Here is a 13,900-nt window from a genome sequence, read left to right as displayed (position 1 = left end):
ACTATAATTAAAAAATTTTTCAAAAATAAACAGCAATTGCTGCTTCTAAATTAGAGATGCAACATACAAATATTTGGTATTTAGCCTATACTGCTGAACGCAGAATATTCATTTCGGACGAATATGGGAAGAGGCGTCTGCGGAAGACAAGACTTAATTTGCTTACATCCATCTTTATTTTTTTCCCCTTGGTAAGAGTTTATTCGATTAACAAAACAATAACGAAGATAAACAAATTTTTGAAAGGTCAGATTAAAAGAAAAATCATTTTGTAAAGGGTCCGTTAGCGGACCCAAATTTCTTCTAAGCAGACACTTGTTTTATATAAAAATTTAAAAATTTCAATCTTACCACAGTAGAAATTTGTAAGCCCAACAAACAATTTCGGCTCTACCTTCATCGATTAAAAGGAAACGGCTAAAACTAACTTTCGTCCAACATTCTTCTTATTTGTCTTCGAACATCATCGGCAAAAAAATTTCATTTAGTGTACTAATCCATTAAAATTATGGCCAAAACAAATTTTAGCAACCTTTCCCCTTCTAAAAACCACTATTGTAAATGAATTTGTTGGCAAACCAACCAAAAATGAGTGCACAAAAAATTTTTTAGCTTTCTCTTTGCCTAGTAAGTAAAATGTTTCATCTTGTAGGAAATCGTAGTTCCACTTTGGTTTGATAAAATTTATTGTCTAAAGTTCTTTTTGTCTTTCAGATTTTGCACATTTGCTCTTGCCACGGCATTTGAATAGTTATAGACGAGGACTGTTCAGAATTTTTTTTGTGTCTCAAGTTCACGGAGTTTATTCAAACTCTCTTTAGCACGTGTTGAAAACTACAAATTTGAAGTGTGCCTTCAAACGTTAAATTTTTTTAGAAAATATTTAGAGCTGGTAGCTTAGCAAAAATTAGCATCAATTCTCCTACCAATACAAAAAAAAGTCATAACTTTTTATACCCAGGAAACACTAGACAGAATTCTACTTCCAAATGTTAGCTCATTGTAGTAATTCGTGACCCAACAAAAAAATAGATCGAATTTTAGTGTCCTACGTCAGCACTACTTATAACCTTCTTCCTCCATTGCTAGAAAAAATAAACAAACCACAAAGCCCTTTTCTTTATATTTGAACAACCCGAAAATTTCTGAATAGGTAATTAAAATTCTTACCAGAACTATCATGCAGAGGAAAATACTTTTCCTCTTTTTCATGTCAAGACACGTCCTAAAAAATGCAAAGAACGCTTATCAGCATTTCAAAAGGAACAATTAAAAATAATACTGCTTAATTTTACAACATTGCTCATGCATTATGTGCATAATTTATTAATAATATTTCCCCCCTTGCCGTTAGACTAACCGTGGGAGATTTTCGTGGTTTTCCTCTTCATATAGCGCAAATGCGGGTTAGTTCTATTAAAAAGTCCTAAAAGAAGGCAAATCCAGGAGTTCTCTTGTCTTCTGGATTGTGTTCAAAATTACAAGGCTACGGAGTTGAACATTAGTAGTCGTACACAAAAAATTGGGACGGCAGTTCAAGGACCATTATAAAATTAAATAAAAAGTATTATTTATTTGAAAGAAAAAATAAATACTGAACAACTTTCATTCTATGAACCCATGCTTCTCATTAACATACTTCTGTTTATCAAAGTTAGCCCGCTTAGCAAAGATATAACAATTCCAAAACAAGCTTTAGCTAACTTTTGAGCCAAAAACTGATAATTTTTACCACAGAACTCTTTACTCATTTTAACAACTCGTCATCCTACCATACAACTTAAGGATCTAGCAAACACAAGTTTCAATTTAGCTTTAAAAATGTTAACTAACCCATTATAAGAAAACGGTGGGTGTAGGACTGGGCGATATTAGAAATTATATATCGTGATGCATCGTCAGTTTAACATCGCGATATAGCGATGTATCGCGATATAGTATTTTTTAATTTCATTTACTTGTAAGGCACAGAAAGTCAGATTTCTATCAAATCTTCATACTCAGATTGATTTAAATCAATTTATAAATTTGAAGATATATATGTTTTGCTTAAGAGAGATATTAAATAAATTGACTACAATGTACAAATCTTACTTAAAATATTTATTGAAATGTTTATTTAGAAATTCATAATACGCGTAAAACAAAGTGTTAAGAATTTTTTTAAAGCGTTTTTTACAAATTAATATTTTCTTGTACTATTATGCATAAATAATTGCATAATTATTAAGTTTGATCGTAATGTTCAATTTCTAAATGAAACGTTAAAAATTATTTGTATGTTTAAAACAAATTGCTAAATAAATTTTAGAAGAAAAAAAAAGGCCTTTAAAACACTATTTTTTATTATTATCATTTCAGTTATTATAGTTCATTTACGTCACACTAGAGCTGCACAATGGGCTATTGGCGACGGTCTGGGAAACATTCCTGAGGATGATCCGAAGACATGCCATCACAATTTTGATCCTCTGCTGATGAGATGGCACCCCGCTTCGGTAGCTCGACGACCTGAATGCGAAGTCGAGCACTTTACGGTAGAACAGTTTAACGAGGACCAATACCGCACACCCTCGGTCCCTAAGCAGACTGATCCAAGTGATCACTCACCCGCACAATGACAGCAGCCAGTGATGCTTGACTTCGGTGATCTGCAGGGAACCGTGTCATAACGATCAGTCCACTGTTGGACCTTATCATTTCAGATAAATAATTAAATTAAATAATGACCGAATTATGAACGAAAAACAAAGTAAGATTTAATTTCTTAAAACTAAAAAAATTGTGATATTCGATAATATATTTAGCTAATTAACAAATAATATGAAAATAATATTTTTTTAAAAAAATTATTATACTCTCTAATAAAACGAAGTGCTAAATGATTTAAAAAAATGAATAAAATACGCAAACCTGTCAAATTTTTTTTGTAAAAGCAAAGTTGATTGACTTATGTCCAAATCCAAATGACAAAAATAAATTTTGTTTTAACTTTATTTCTAAAAATAAAAACAAGATTTATAAATTTAAAATCAGTAATAAAAACTCATTAAATTATTAGAAGTTTCATACAAAAAGTTTTTAATAAATTAAAAGAAAGTAAAAAAATAACCTAACAAATTCAATTCTTTATGGGCGCTTAAATTAAATTGCCGATAATTTTCACACTTAAAAATAAAAAGAAGTTTTTTTTGAAAAAAACTATTCTTTATATATTCTTTTCAATAATAGATTGCCTTCAGAACAAGGTAACATTGGCGATCACGAAGTTAGTCCCACTGAAAATAATCTACAAGAAAAGTCGCGACAAAGAAAATAAAAGCTAAGAGGTGCGAAAAGGAACATGCGATATAACGATATATGTTCTCAAAACTCTGATTCTGATTCTACAGCTCACCAATCAAGGCCATTTCAACATAACGAAACGAACATCATCTTACACAGCGCGAGTCGAAATCGGAACGTAAGAGAAGAGTCTTATATCGCTATATCGTTTTCTTCTTTCCTTGCGAGTCTTATATCGCTATATCGTATTGCGCTCGCTGTCTTTACTCGACTGCTTAAATCAGATTTCTGATGCATCGCCTTGAATGAAAGTTGCTGTATCGTCTTGCCGATATATGCGTTAAATCGATATGTCTCGATACATCGATTTATAGCTCAGTCCTAGTTGGGTGTTAGCCAAACAAAAATTTTCGTTAGGCCAAAACAGGTTTTAGCTAACTTTCAATCTAGTATCCGTTAATTAGAAATTTTGAAACCAGACATTAGTCGATTATACAAAATGCCATTTGGCCACGAGAGTTCAACAAACATTTTCGTTGACCAATCAAAAAAAAATTAATGCCAAATGAAAATTTTATTTTTTTTCTTCTAAAAATACCAAAATTGGGTTTTGTCCTAAAATGTAAGCCCGTTGCAAGAAACTGTTAGCCCTACACTACCAATCAAAAGATGCAGACAAAATAATTTTTAGCTGATTTTTAACACAGAATCCGCAACTTTAAAATTTTCCTTAAAACGTTAGCTCATTTTTAGAAATAAGTCCATGATACCCAGGTTCCGATTTACAAGGTTTATAATATTACCAGGTGTATGATTTAGAAACTGCAAGTTTGACCTTCGCTTTTATACGTTAACTCACAATGGGAAATTATAGGCGAAACCAAAAATTTTTGTTAGCAAATCAATTTATCGAAAAATATGGCCTAAGTCTTTCTTAACTATAAACAAGTTTGAATTTTATCATAAAATGTTACTTCATTGCAGAAAATTGTAAGCACAGAAAAATTTTGCGATTTGTTAGTGAGGATGATGATGTAGAAACATTCAGTGTATTTAATAATCTTGACCGCTTAATCAAAGCTTAGGAATCAATTTAACGATCATATATCTAATAAAGTCAGTAAATATTATGAATTGTGATCATTATTGACAATGAGCAGTTGAGCGACGTAGTAGTTGATGTCTCTGCTTAAACGTATTGTTTGAGTATAAGTACTGTAATTAGTTCAGAATATGTTAGTAAAACAACATTTGCTTAGTTATTCGTCTGTGACAGAATTTTTCTGCAACAATGTAAAATATAAAAAATAATTGTCTTTTAACGAACTTGCGATGCAAACTTGTGAAATCAGGGATGATTGCGAGCCCTACTCAAAAAACCTGAAAATTTCTTGAGTAAAATCATTAATGATCCATTTCAAAATATTAACGTCTTTATAAATTCGAATTTTTGATGTTTTCAAAACATGAAATTTTAAATAAATTATATGCAGCAAAATTTAAATGGATAATTATGTATAAGCTTACTTATATGTCTAATCACATTATTATATGAGAAAAAACTATTTACAAATAAAAGAGCTGCCAAGTATAACTTATAGCTCTAATATTTCTAAATAAAATATACACGAATTTTTATACACAAATGCGATCGATGATTTTTTTGAAATTACTGGATCTTTAATTTCCGAAAACTTCCGGATCGTGGTTAGCGAAAAATCCGGATTTTTTCCGGAGCAGAATCTTCTCAGCTTTTAGCTTAATTAAAGCCATTACAATGTAGAATGTTTAATACAAACAATTCTGTTACCGCATTAAAATTTTATGTTTAAAACATTGTAAAGCAATGAATTACATTTTCATATAAATTTCTGGTATATAGACTGATATGTATGTTTTTGAAGCATCATCATTTATATTGATTTGTAAATGATAAAAAATAAACAACAATATGGTCTATTCAAAATGGTGTTTATGATGAATAAAGAGTAAAGCTGGAAAAAAATGCGAAAATTTTCTGTTGCTTTCATATAAGCTTGAATTAAAATCAAAAGCGTTGAATTTGATATATTTTGTTCTGAATGTTCACTGTAGTGTCTCTACCTCTACAAAAATATAATTCCAAGACATGTTGACTTGAATCTATGTTGGGGTACTTTTTCATAGATGAAGGTTGACATTGTCGATGAACTTAGGACGTGATGTGAACAGGCCTACCTAGGCAGAAACGCCCACTACGATTTGAACACGCCTACTTCGCAGGATGGTCTTCATTAGTCTATGTGATGCAAATGTGGGCTAGTTCTATCAAAAAAGTCCACCACGAAGGCAAATTTCTCCTAATACTTGATCCAGGCGTTCCCTTGTCTTCTGGATTAGGTTCAAAATGACAAGATTACGGAGTTGAACATTAGTAGTCGTAAACCTTAAAATTGTGCCAGCTGTTCAACGACGGTTATTAAATGAAATAAGATTCCTGGCCTTCAATGTATGGGGGAAGGCAGTTGCAATTTGGAAAATATGCTCCCGATAATTAGGTCAGGAGAGCCGTCAAAAGTTTGGTACTCTTAATGTCACTTTTTCTCTTTGATTATTTCACGATATCTCCCGAATTTTTTAATGGAATCTAAAAATGTTTGCAAGTGCATATAAAATTCGCTGATTCAATGATAACCATGTAAAAAATTTATTTTAATGATTATTTATCATTATTTTACAATTAACAGTCGAAAAAATATTTGAATTGTAAGGTATACAAATTTTTACTTCAATTTTAATGAAATCAGTCAAATTCTTTATGAGATATCAAAATTTTTTTAAAAAGTCGTATATTTAAAGTTTTGTTTATCAAGAACTGTACAACCGATTTCGTCCAACTGTTATATTTTTTCACTAAAAATTAACTTCTTTAAGAAGATGTTAAAATTCATATAAAAGCTTATTTTCGTATATAATAAAGAATAAATAATTTAAAAGAAATAATTAAAAAAATAAATAATTATAAAAAATATTTTTTATATGGAATTATCTTTGAATAATAGGTGTGTGCAGAAAGCTTTCGATTAGCTGTCAAAATATGCACTAAGTAAAGAAAAGCATTAAGAAGTATAGTTTGTCTAAAATAAGAACTCCCCCAGGCATTCGTCTGGACCTGCGGCGGTGACTATGGTAACGAGGTATGACTATTTCCAGTAGGGCTGCGGGGTCACTGTTTTGGAGTGGTTTCGACTTGGGACGGTGCAAAACACCTACTGGGGTAATAGGTTTCCTACGGTCCCTACACGGAGAAGTAAGTAAATAATCAAAAAGATAAAAATGACTTAGAATCCATCTTCATAAAATGACTTAGAATGGTTAGTTCCATCAAAAATATTCTTCCACGAAGACAAATTTCTCCCAATACTCGATCCAGGAATTTCCTTGTCTTCTGGAACGGGTTCAAAATTACAAGGCTACTGAGTTGACAATTAGTAGTCGAAAAAACCAGAAAAATTGGGCCAGCTGTACGACAACTGTTATAAAATAAAATATTATGATCCCAATATATTACCATAACATGCACTTTACGCATAAAAAACTATTAAAGTAAATAGTCCAAAATATAAACATCACTAAATATTGAAATAAATAGCTTTATGCGCTTTATTTGAAAAGTGGGGCGAAGTGGCGATACAGTTATTTGGAAGTAACAGTTTAAAAATTCGTATTATGTCACGGGTACTTTTCCATTTCACCGGCGCAAGTCAATTCAGTCAACTTGATAATCTCCTCAAATCACATTATGGTTTAAATGAGCGTTTTATGGTTCAACATTCAAATGATTTTTTTGAATTAAACTAATTAAATTTTAAATAAATAATTTCAAGAGATTGAAGCTGTAAGATATTATTTGATTGAAAACTTTATTCGTTTCAAAAATATACAAATATGAAATAACAGTCGTTTCAAGTGCTTCAAAAATAGGCACCATTTTCAAGATTCTTTCAAGTTTTGAAAATGGACGCCTATCTTTGAAGCGTTTGAAACATGTTGACTGTTATTTTACATTCGTACATGCAGACTATTTTTCCACGCTATTAAAAATTTATTTATCCAAAAATAACTCTGAGCAAAAAATAAGTTTTAATAAATATTTATTATTTTTAATTATTTTATTTAATAATCGCTTAAAACATTTTGAATTGTAAGATACACACTTTTTTACATAACTTCATAGTTGCGCATGTTTTTACATGGCAAATGTTTTTTTTTTATAACCGTCGAACAGCCGACCCAATTTTATGGGTTTACGATTACTAATGTTCAATTCCGTAGCCTTGTAATTTTGAACCCATTCTAGAAGACAAGGGAACTTCAGGATCGAGTATAGTGAGAAATTTTGCATTCGTGGAGAACTTTTTGATGGAACTAACCCGCATTTGCGTTACATGTTGAGGAAGACTACGAGACTCTCCCACGGTTAGCCTGACGGCAAGGGGACTCTCACCTATGATCCATCTACCACTGAAGATATTTCACGTCAGCACTGTGGTCGGTGCAAGCCGGAAGCGGAATTCGTATCAACTGGGATTCGAACCCGGTTCGCCACATTGGGAGCTGAACGGTCTGTCCCCTGAGCCATCGCGGTTCAAAATACAAAATTTGAGCGAAACCGGTTGAATAATTCCTGAGAAATCGAATTTTAAATATACGAACTTTTCAACCCATTTGGCCCAAATTTTGTATTTTGCCATATAAAATTACATACTTTATAATTACGTTAAAAATTGTATGCCTTACCTTACAATTCAAAAATTTTCTTTTATTATTTAATAAAATTATAAAAAATAATAAATAATTATTAAAGTGCATTTTGTTTTGCATGGAATTTTCTGTCGATAAACGAATTTTACAATTGCGTGCAGAATTTATGAATTCGCTTGAAAAGTTCTCGAGATATGACGAAATACGTAAAAAGTAAAATTAATATTATGAAGTTCAATCTTTGAATCGCTCTCCTGACCAAACTATGGGGACGATATTTCCCAGATTGCGGCTACCCCCTTTATTTAAAGGGTCAGAATGCGTCTAAAAAAAGGTATGTTTATTCAGAGAAAGTACGTGTTTGTGGCGGATTTCGTAACTTAAAATATCGACTACACTCATTAATTAGCGTATTTGAAATCAGCCCTTTGAACCATTAGGATTGAGTTCTAAAACGTGAAGATCTGATCATTAGAACAAAAGTTATTCAGGGTGGTCCATTTTTTTGGCACTGCGAATATAAGTACTGTGATAATAGGTTTTTTCGGACTCCGAAACACTTAAGTGCCGATATTTTTCTTAGATTAGTGTTACTCATATCGGTTCCTGGGGAGGCGAATAAAATCACCAACAATCATGAACTGTAATCAGGCTAGCAATGCTTAATTAATTGAAATTATAGTAATAGGTACTACTGATATTATGGTATCTGATAAATCAATATAGATACGATGGTAATAATCTCTATACGACCCCTTTAAAACGAATAAACCTGTAGGGAATTATATTTTGGCTCCATAACATTATTTTCAGAAGTTGTTTCTAAAGTTAGCTTATTTTTTTATATTTTATAACCGTCGTTGAACAACCGACCCAATCTTCTGGGTTTACGACTACTAATGTTCAACTCAGTAGCCTTGTAATTTTGGACCCAGTCCAGAAGTTAAGGGAACTCCTAATTAATGGAGCTAATTCGCATTCGCTTTACATGGAGAGGAAGACCACGAGAACTTCCCACGGTTAGCCCGACGGCAAAGGGACTCTAACCCATGATCCGTCTACCACCGAAGATAATTCACGTCAGCACTGTGGTCGGTGCAAACCGAATGCGCAATTCGTATCGACCTGGGATTCGAACCCGGTTCGCCGCAATAGAAAGCGAACGCTCTATCCCCTGAGCCATCGCAGCTCATGTTGGCTTATTTCTTTTATAATGCCTCATGCAAAACTATTTGAAAAATTGAAATTGCCCTTTTGCAGACGTGATTGGCATTAAAAATTTAATTATTCGCCCATTTGAAATAAATGATGTTTATAAATTTTATCACACTACCTATTATATGAATATTGTTCATAATACCTCAGAAACCGAAAGTATTTTTATTAAAATCAATAGCTATCTCGTAGAAAAACGATCGCCAATATTTAGTATTAGCAAAAGTTCAAACAGATTTAATAAAATTTAAGAGCCATTAAATCAATTTATGCTGTTCAGCAGCTCCCCCCCCCCAAATTAAAGGAGAGTGAATTTGCAAATTTTTCAAACTGACAGAAATTGAAGAAATACGAAGAGAGGATTTCCCTGTAATAACGGTGACTCTATTATAAATATAGCTGGATCAAAAAGCTTATTTATTGAGTAGCTTTTGTTGAACTAAATTTATCAAACTTCCACTTTATTATAACCTGTTATCTGCAGTGGTCCGGTGTTAAGACACTGTTTCCAGTAAATCACCGAAGTCAAGCATCATTGGCTGCCGACAGTAAAAGGGAGATTGATCAAATTACGAAAGAACCGAGGGTGTGTTGTATCGGTCTTCATTAAGCTGTTCTACCGTCAAGCTACCAAAGAGGGGGAGCCCAACACTCTGCAGAGGATCAAAATTGTGATTGCATGCCTTCGGATCATACTCGGGGATGTTTCCCAGACCGGACCCATTATACAGCTCCAGTGCAATATAATTAAAGTACTACTACTACTATTACTATATAACCTCTTAGCCACTGTGATCTGTGATCGGTCCTTATAATGCCTCTTTCTAATCGCAATGTTGCCCAGCGAACGCCAACGTGGAGGCGAGGTTATTTTAATCTGACTGCAAAAACAGTTAGATCAATATTTGATGATGTACAAAAGGTTAATTTTTTTTATTTGTGGTTTGTACGCATCTACCGTATTTTAAATTTCATCATAGAATGCAGAGCCAGATTTTACAATAATGCATATACAGAGGGAAAAAAGCTAGTTCTTCGCTTTTTTTAAAAAAAACTTTGATAAAAAGCAAAGCACAAGCTGCAATTGTTGCAAGTTGCCGCTTTGTCTTATTATCTCTGCTTATGATCTTAGTTTTAGCAATCAAAATAGTTCCCCAAATTGGTTATCAGACACATTTATAAGTAGCCAGAACATGGACAACAGCCCCCCGAGGAGTGAAAGAATCGTTGATTCCGTACATTCCATGAAAATATATTCTTACAGGGTAGATCTATGAATTCTGCCACATTCAAATAACAATGTAAATAAAAATAACAAAATAAATACAGTAGCATAAATAACTACAGAACACATAATTTTGATAACCAGAATGCCAAATGAAACTTAGATATTTTAATGCAAACAATATGAAACAAAGGCCAAAATGATGTCAGGGTAAATTTTGCTTAAATACTAAACTTATAATGATAAACTTTACTTAAAACTACACATGCACATATGCAAGTTGTTATTTCCAAGAATTTCGAATTCAAGAGAGCAAAAGGACGAATTGCATAAATAAACTCCAAAGAGACATAAAGACAAGGAAATGATAGAATCGACAATTTTTTAGGGGAACGGTGAAAAATCACCATACTATTATCGACTTCAATGAAGCTTAATTTTGATAATCTGTACAAATTTAAATTTAAAAAAATAAGCGGCGCACTAAAAGGAAAAATTTTGGTAGTAGGAACTAAATAAAATGTTAAAAAAATAAGCTATATGTTGTTCAGTTACGTCGCACTAGAGCTGCACAATGAGCTATTGGCGACGGTCTGGGAAACATCCTAGAGAACTATCCGAAGACGTGCCATCACAATTTTGATCCTTTGCAGAGGATCTAGCACCTCCGATTCGGTAGCCCGACGACCTGCACGCGAAGTAGAACAGTTTAACGAGGACCAATACCGCACACCCTCGGTCCCCAGGCAGACTGATCCAAGTGGTTACACACCCACACACTGACCTCAGCCAGTGATGCTTGACTTCGGTGATCTGCTGGGAACCGTGTCTTAACGATCAGTCCACTGCAGGACTATATATTTTATGAACAATTAAACAAAATTAATAGAGAAATGCTACTATTTAGTTGTGGAGAAATTTAAAAAAATCGCCATATTATTATTGACACCAATGATGCTTCATTTTAATTAAAGACACTACAGGAAATATGGTAATTGATGCAATTTCGATAGTTATTAAATGTCGGAATATATAGGGCATCAATACTGGTGAAGCTTTAATACAGATGCTGTGGAAAAAAAAGTTTTTTTTTTTAAAATCTCTTTAAAGGGATAAGTATCTCTCGATGGTGTTAAGTTTTGACTAGCAATAAGTTGACCTAGAACATCATGCCAAATGATTCTAAACAGAGTTTAGCTTTATTAAATGAATTGTTAAAACTTGTTTTGTTAATCTGATGACGTAAAACTATCGGAAAATGTGATATGAAATCACCGTGCTCTTATAACAAAGATATTTTCGCTTGATGTGTAAAACAAAATTTTATTACGTTTAAATTTAGAGATTGAAGAAGTCACCAAAAATCTAGTATATATAATTCTCTTACGTGGCTCCCAAATTTTGGCTGTATTTCTTTTCTGCCGGTGGCAACGTTTGGTTTGTTTTGTTTACGTTACTATTTCTCTTACACGGCGAATCGACCAATGATTGCTGCTAAAAATGTCACATGCCAAATCTAGTGAGGTGGCTCAACATATAGCGCTTTTAAAAACGGAAACTGAAATAACCAGAGAGCATCAGCTGCGGCAATCTCATACTACACTGGTTATCATAAATTAAGGAAAAATCACAAAAATAGCGATAACTCTTTCAAAAGTAAGCCAAACCGTGCAAAATTTGCATATGTTGTCCACTAAGAGTAGCTGAGTAAAATTGCAATATGCAAATTAGTGGCGCTGCACTCGGCTTACGTCATCTGCCTGGAGCATAAAAGTCCAAGTTTGAGAGAAAGCACACAAATTTTACTGTGATTGCGACATTGAAAATCTGAGATAGCCAATTCGTAATAATGACCTCTAGGCATCATTTGCCTGAAGAACTACGATGGAGAGCCATCGGGAGACTAGAGGCAGGGCAGAGTCAATCAGAAGTGGCCAGATGGCTAAATGTGAGTCCATCTGTGGTTCATAGACTTTGGAGGCAATTTCAAACCACAGATTCGGCATCTAGGAGGTTCAGTCAAGGACGGCCAACTGTTACGACCAGTGCCCATGACCGATATTTGACATTAAGTGCACGCAGGAATAGAACCAATACTCCGACACATCTTAGATCCTCTCTTGCTGCAGCCACCGGAAGGTTGGTGTCAACGTCAACTGTGCGCAGAAAGCTCCACGAAGGTGGTCTGTATGCGAGACGACCAGCCATTTGCGTGCCGCTCACATCACGCCATAGGAGAGACCGTTTGCAGTGGGCCCGACAACATGTCCACTGGACGTCAGATCAATGGAGGCCTGTTCTCTTTACGGATGAGTCCAGGTTTAGTCTAGAAAGTGACAGTAGACGTTATTTGATATGGAGAGAACCTGGGACCCGTTATCATCCATCAAACATCCGTGAAAGAGATGCATACGGAAGAGGCAGTGTCTGTGTTTGGGGAGGCATATCCTTAGGAGGGCGCACATACCTCCATGTCTTTCCAAGGGGAACCGTGAATGCTCAGGTTTATCGAGACAACATCCTTGATGCTTATGTGCGCCCATATGCCGGGGCAATTGGTGATTGCTTCCTGTTACAGGACGATAATGCAAGACCACACAGAGCTCGCATTGTTGATGATTATCTTCAACAGGAAACAATTACTCGCATGGAGTGGCCAGCTCGATCCCCGGACTTGAATCCTATCGAGCACGTTTGGGATGCTCTAGGGAGGCGTGTATCTGCCATCAATCCGCCCCCTCAGACCCTTGCCACGCTTGCAACTGCTTTACAAGAGCAATGGCTCTCACTTCCTATTGAACTGATAGACCGCATAATTGAAAGCATCACACATCGCTGTTTGTGCTGTATTGCTTCTAGAGGCAATCATATTCCATATTAAAGGTACTTTTTCTATTGCAAACCGATACTTCCAATTTGTTTATTTTATACATGTGCTAATTTCTATACTACTATTAATGTCTGATAATTTCTTTTTATGTTGTTTAATACCTTACTATGTGTTGTATATTGTGGGTAAGTTTCATAAAATTCCATGTGTAATTTCTTGAGTTATCGCGATTTTTGTGAATTTTCCTTAATTTATGATAACCAGTGTATTAAGCTAGGCAGAAGTGAGTAGTCTTTGTCGATAGATCTCTATTTTAGTATTTTGTCGAAAGTGCATTTTTTCATGAATTTATTTGACGATTTTTGATTTATATCACGAATTATACTATAGCACATTTCTAATAGGTTTAACGAATTGCATGCCATTTATTTGAATTCAAATTTATTTTAATGACTTAGTATTTACTAAAAAGATGTAATTTTGAAAAAAAAAGTTTAGATGGATATGAATGATTGTTTTGAATTCTTAGAATTTTGTGCGTTTGCAAAGTACCAAAGTTAGTAGCAATTTTCGGGGGTTGGCGAGCGTTAGCGAGCAGGGGG

General features: G+C 33.9%; 1 long non-coding RNA gene across 1 annotated transcript in view; it reads right to left on the bottom strand.

Moving 5' to 3' along the window:
- The window catches only part of LOC122270877 (uncharacterized), a 112,775-nt gene that overhangs the window by 74,982 nt on the left and 23,893 nt on the right, over positions 1-13,900 (bottom strand). The window contains exon 4 of the long non-coding RNA XR_015431784.1: positions 1,171-1,225. This is a non-coding gene — a long non-coding RNA (uncharacterized LOC122270877). The remainder of the gene's footprint in view (positions 1-1,170; positions 1,226-13,900) is intronic.

The sequence above is a fragment of the Parasteatoda tepidariorum genome, chromosome 2 (assembly GCF_982258835.1).
Source record: "Parasteatoda tepidariorum strain Cologne lab strain chromosome 2, Ptep-v5.0, whole genome shotgun sequence".
NCBI classification, from domain to species: Eukaryota; Metazoa; Arthropoda; class Arachnida; order Araneae; family Theridiidae; genus Parasteatoda; species Parasteatoda tepidariorum.
Note: the sequence above shows the minus strand (reverse complement) of the source record. Positions and strands in the feature narration are given on the sequence as shown.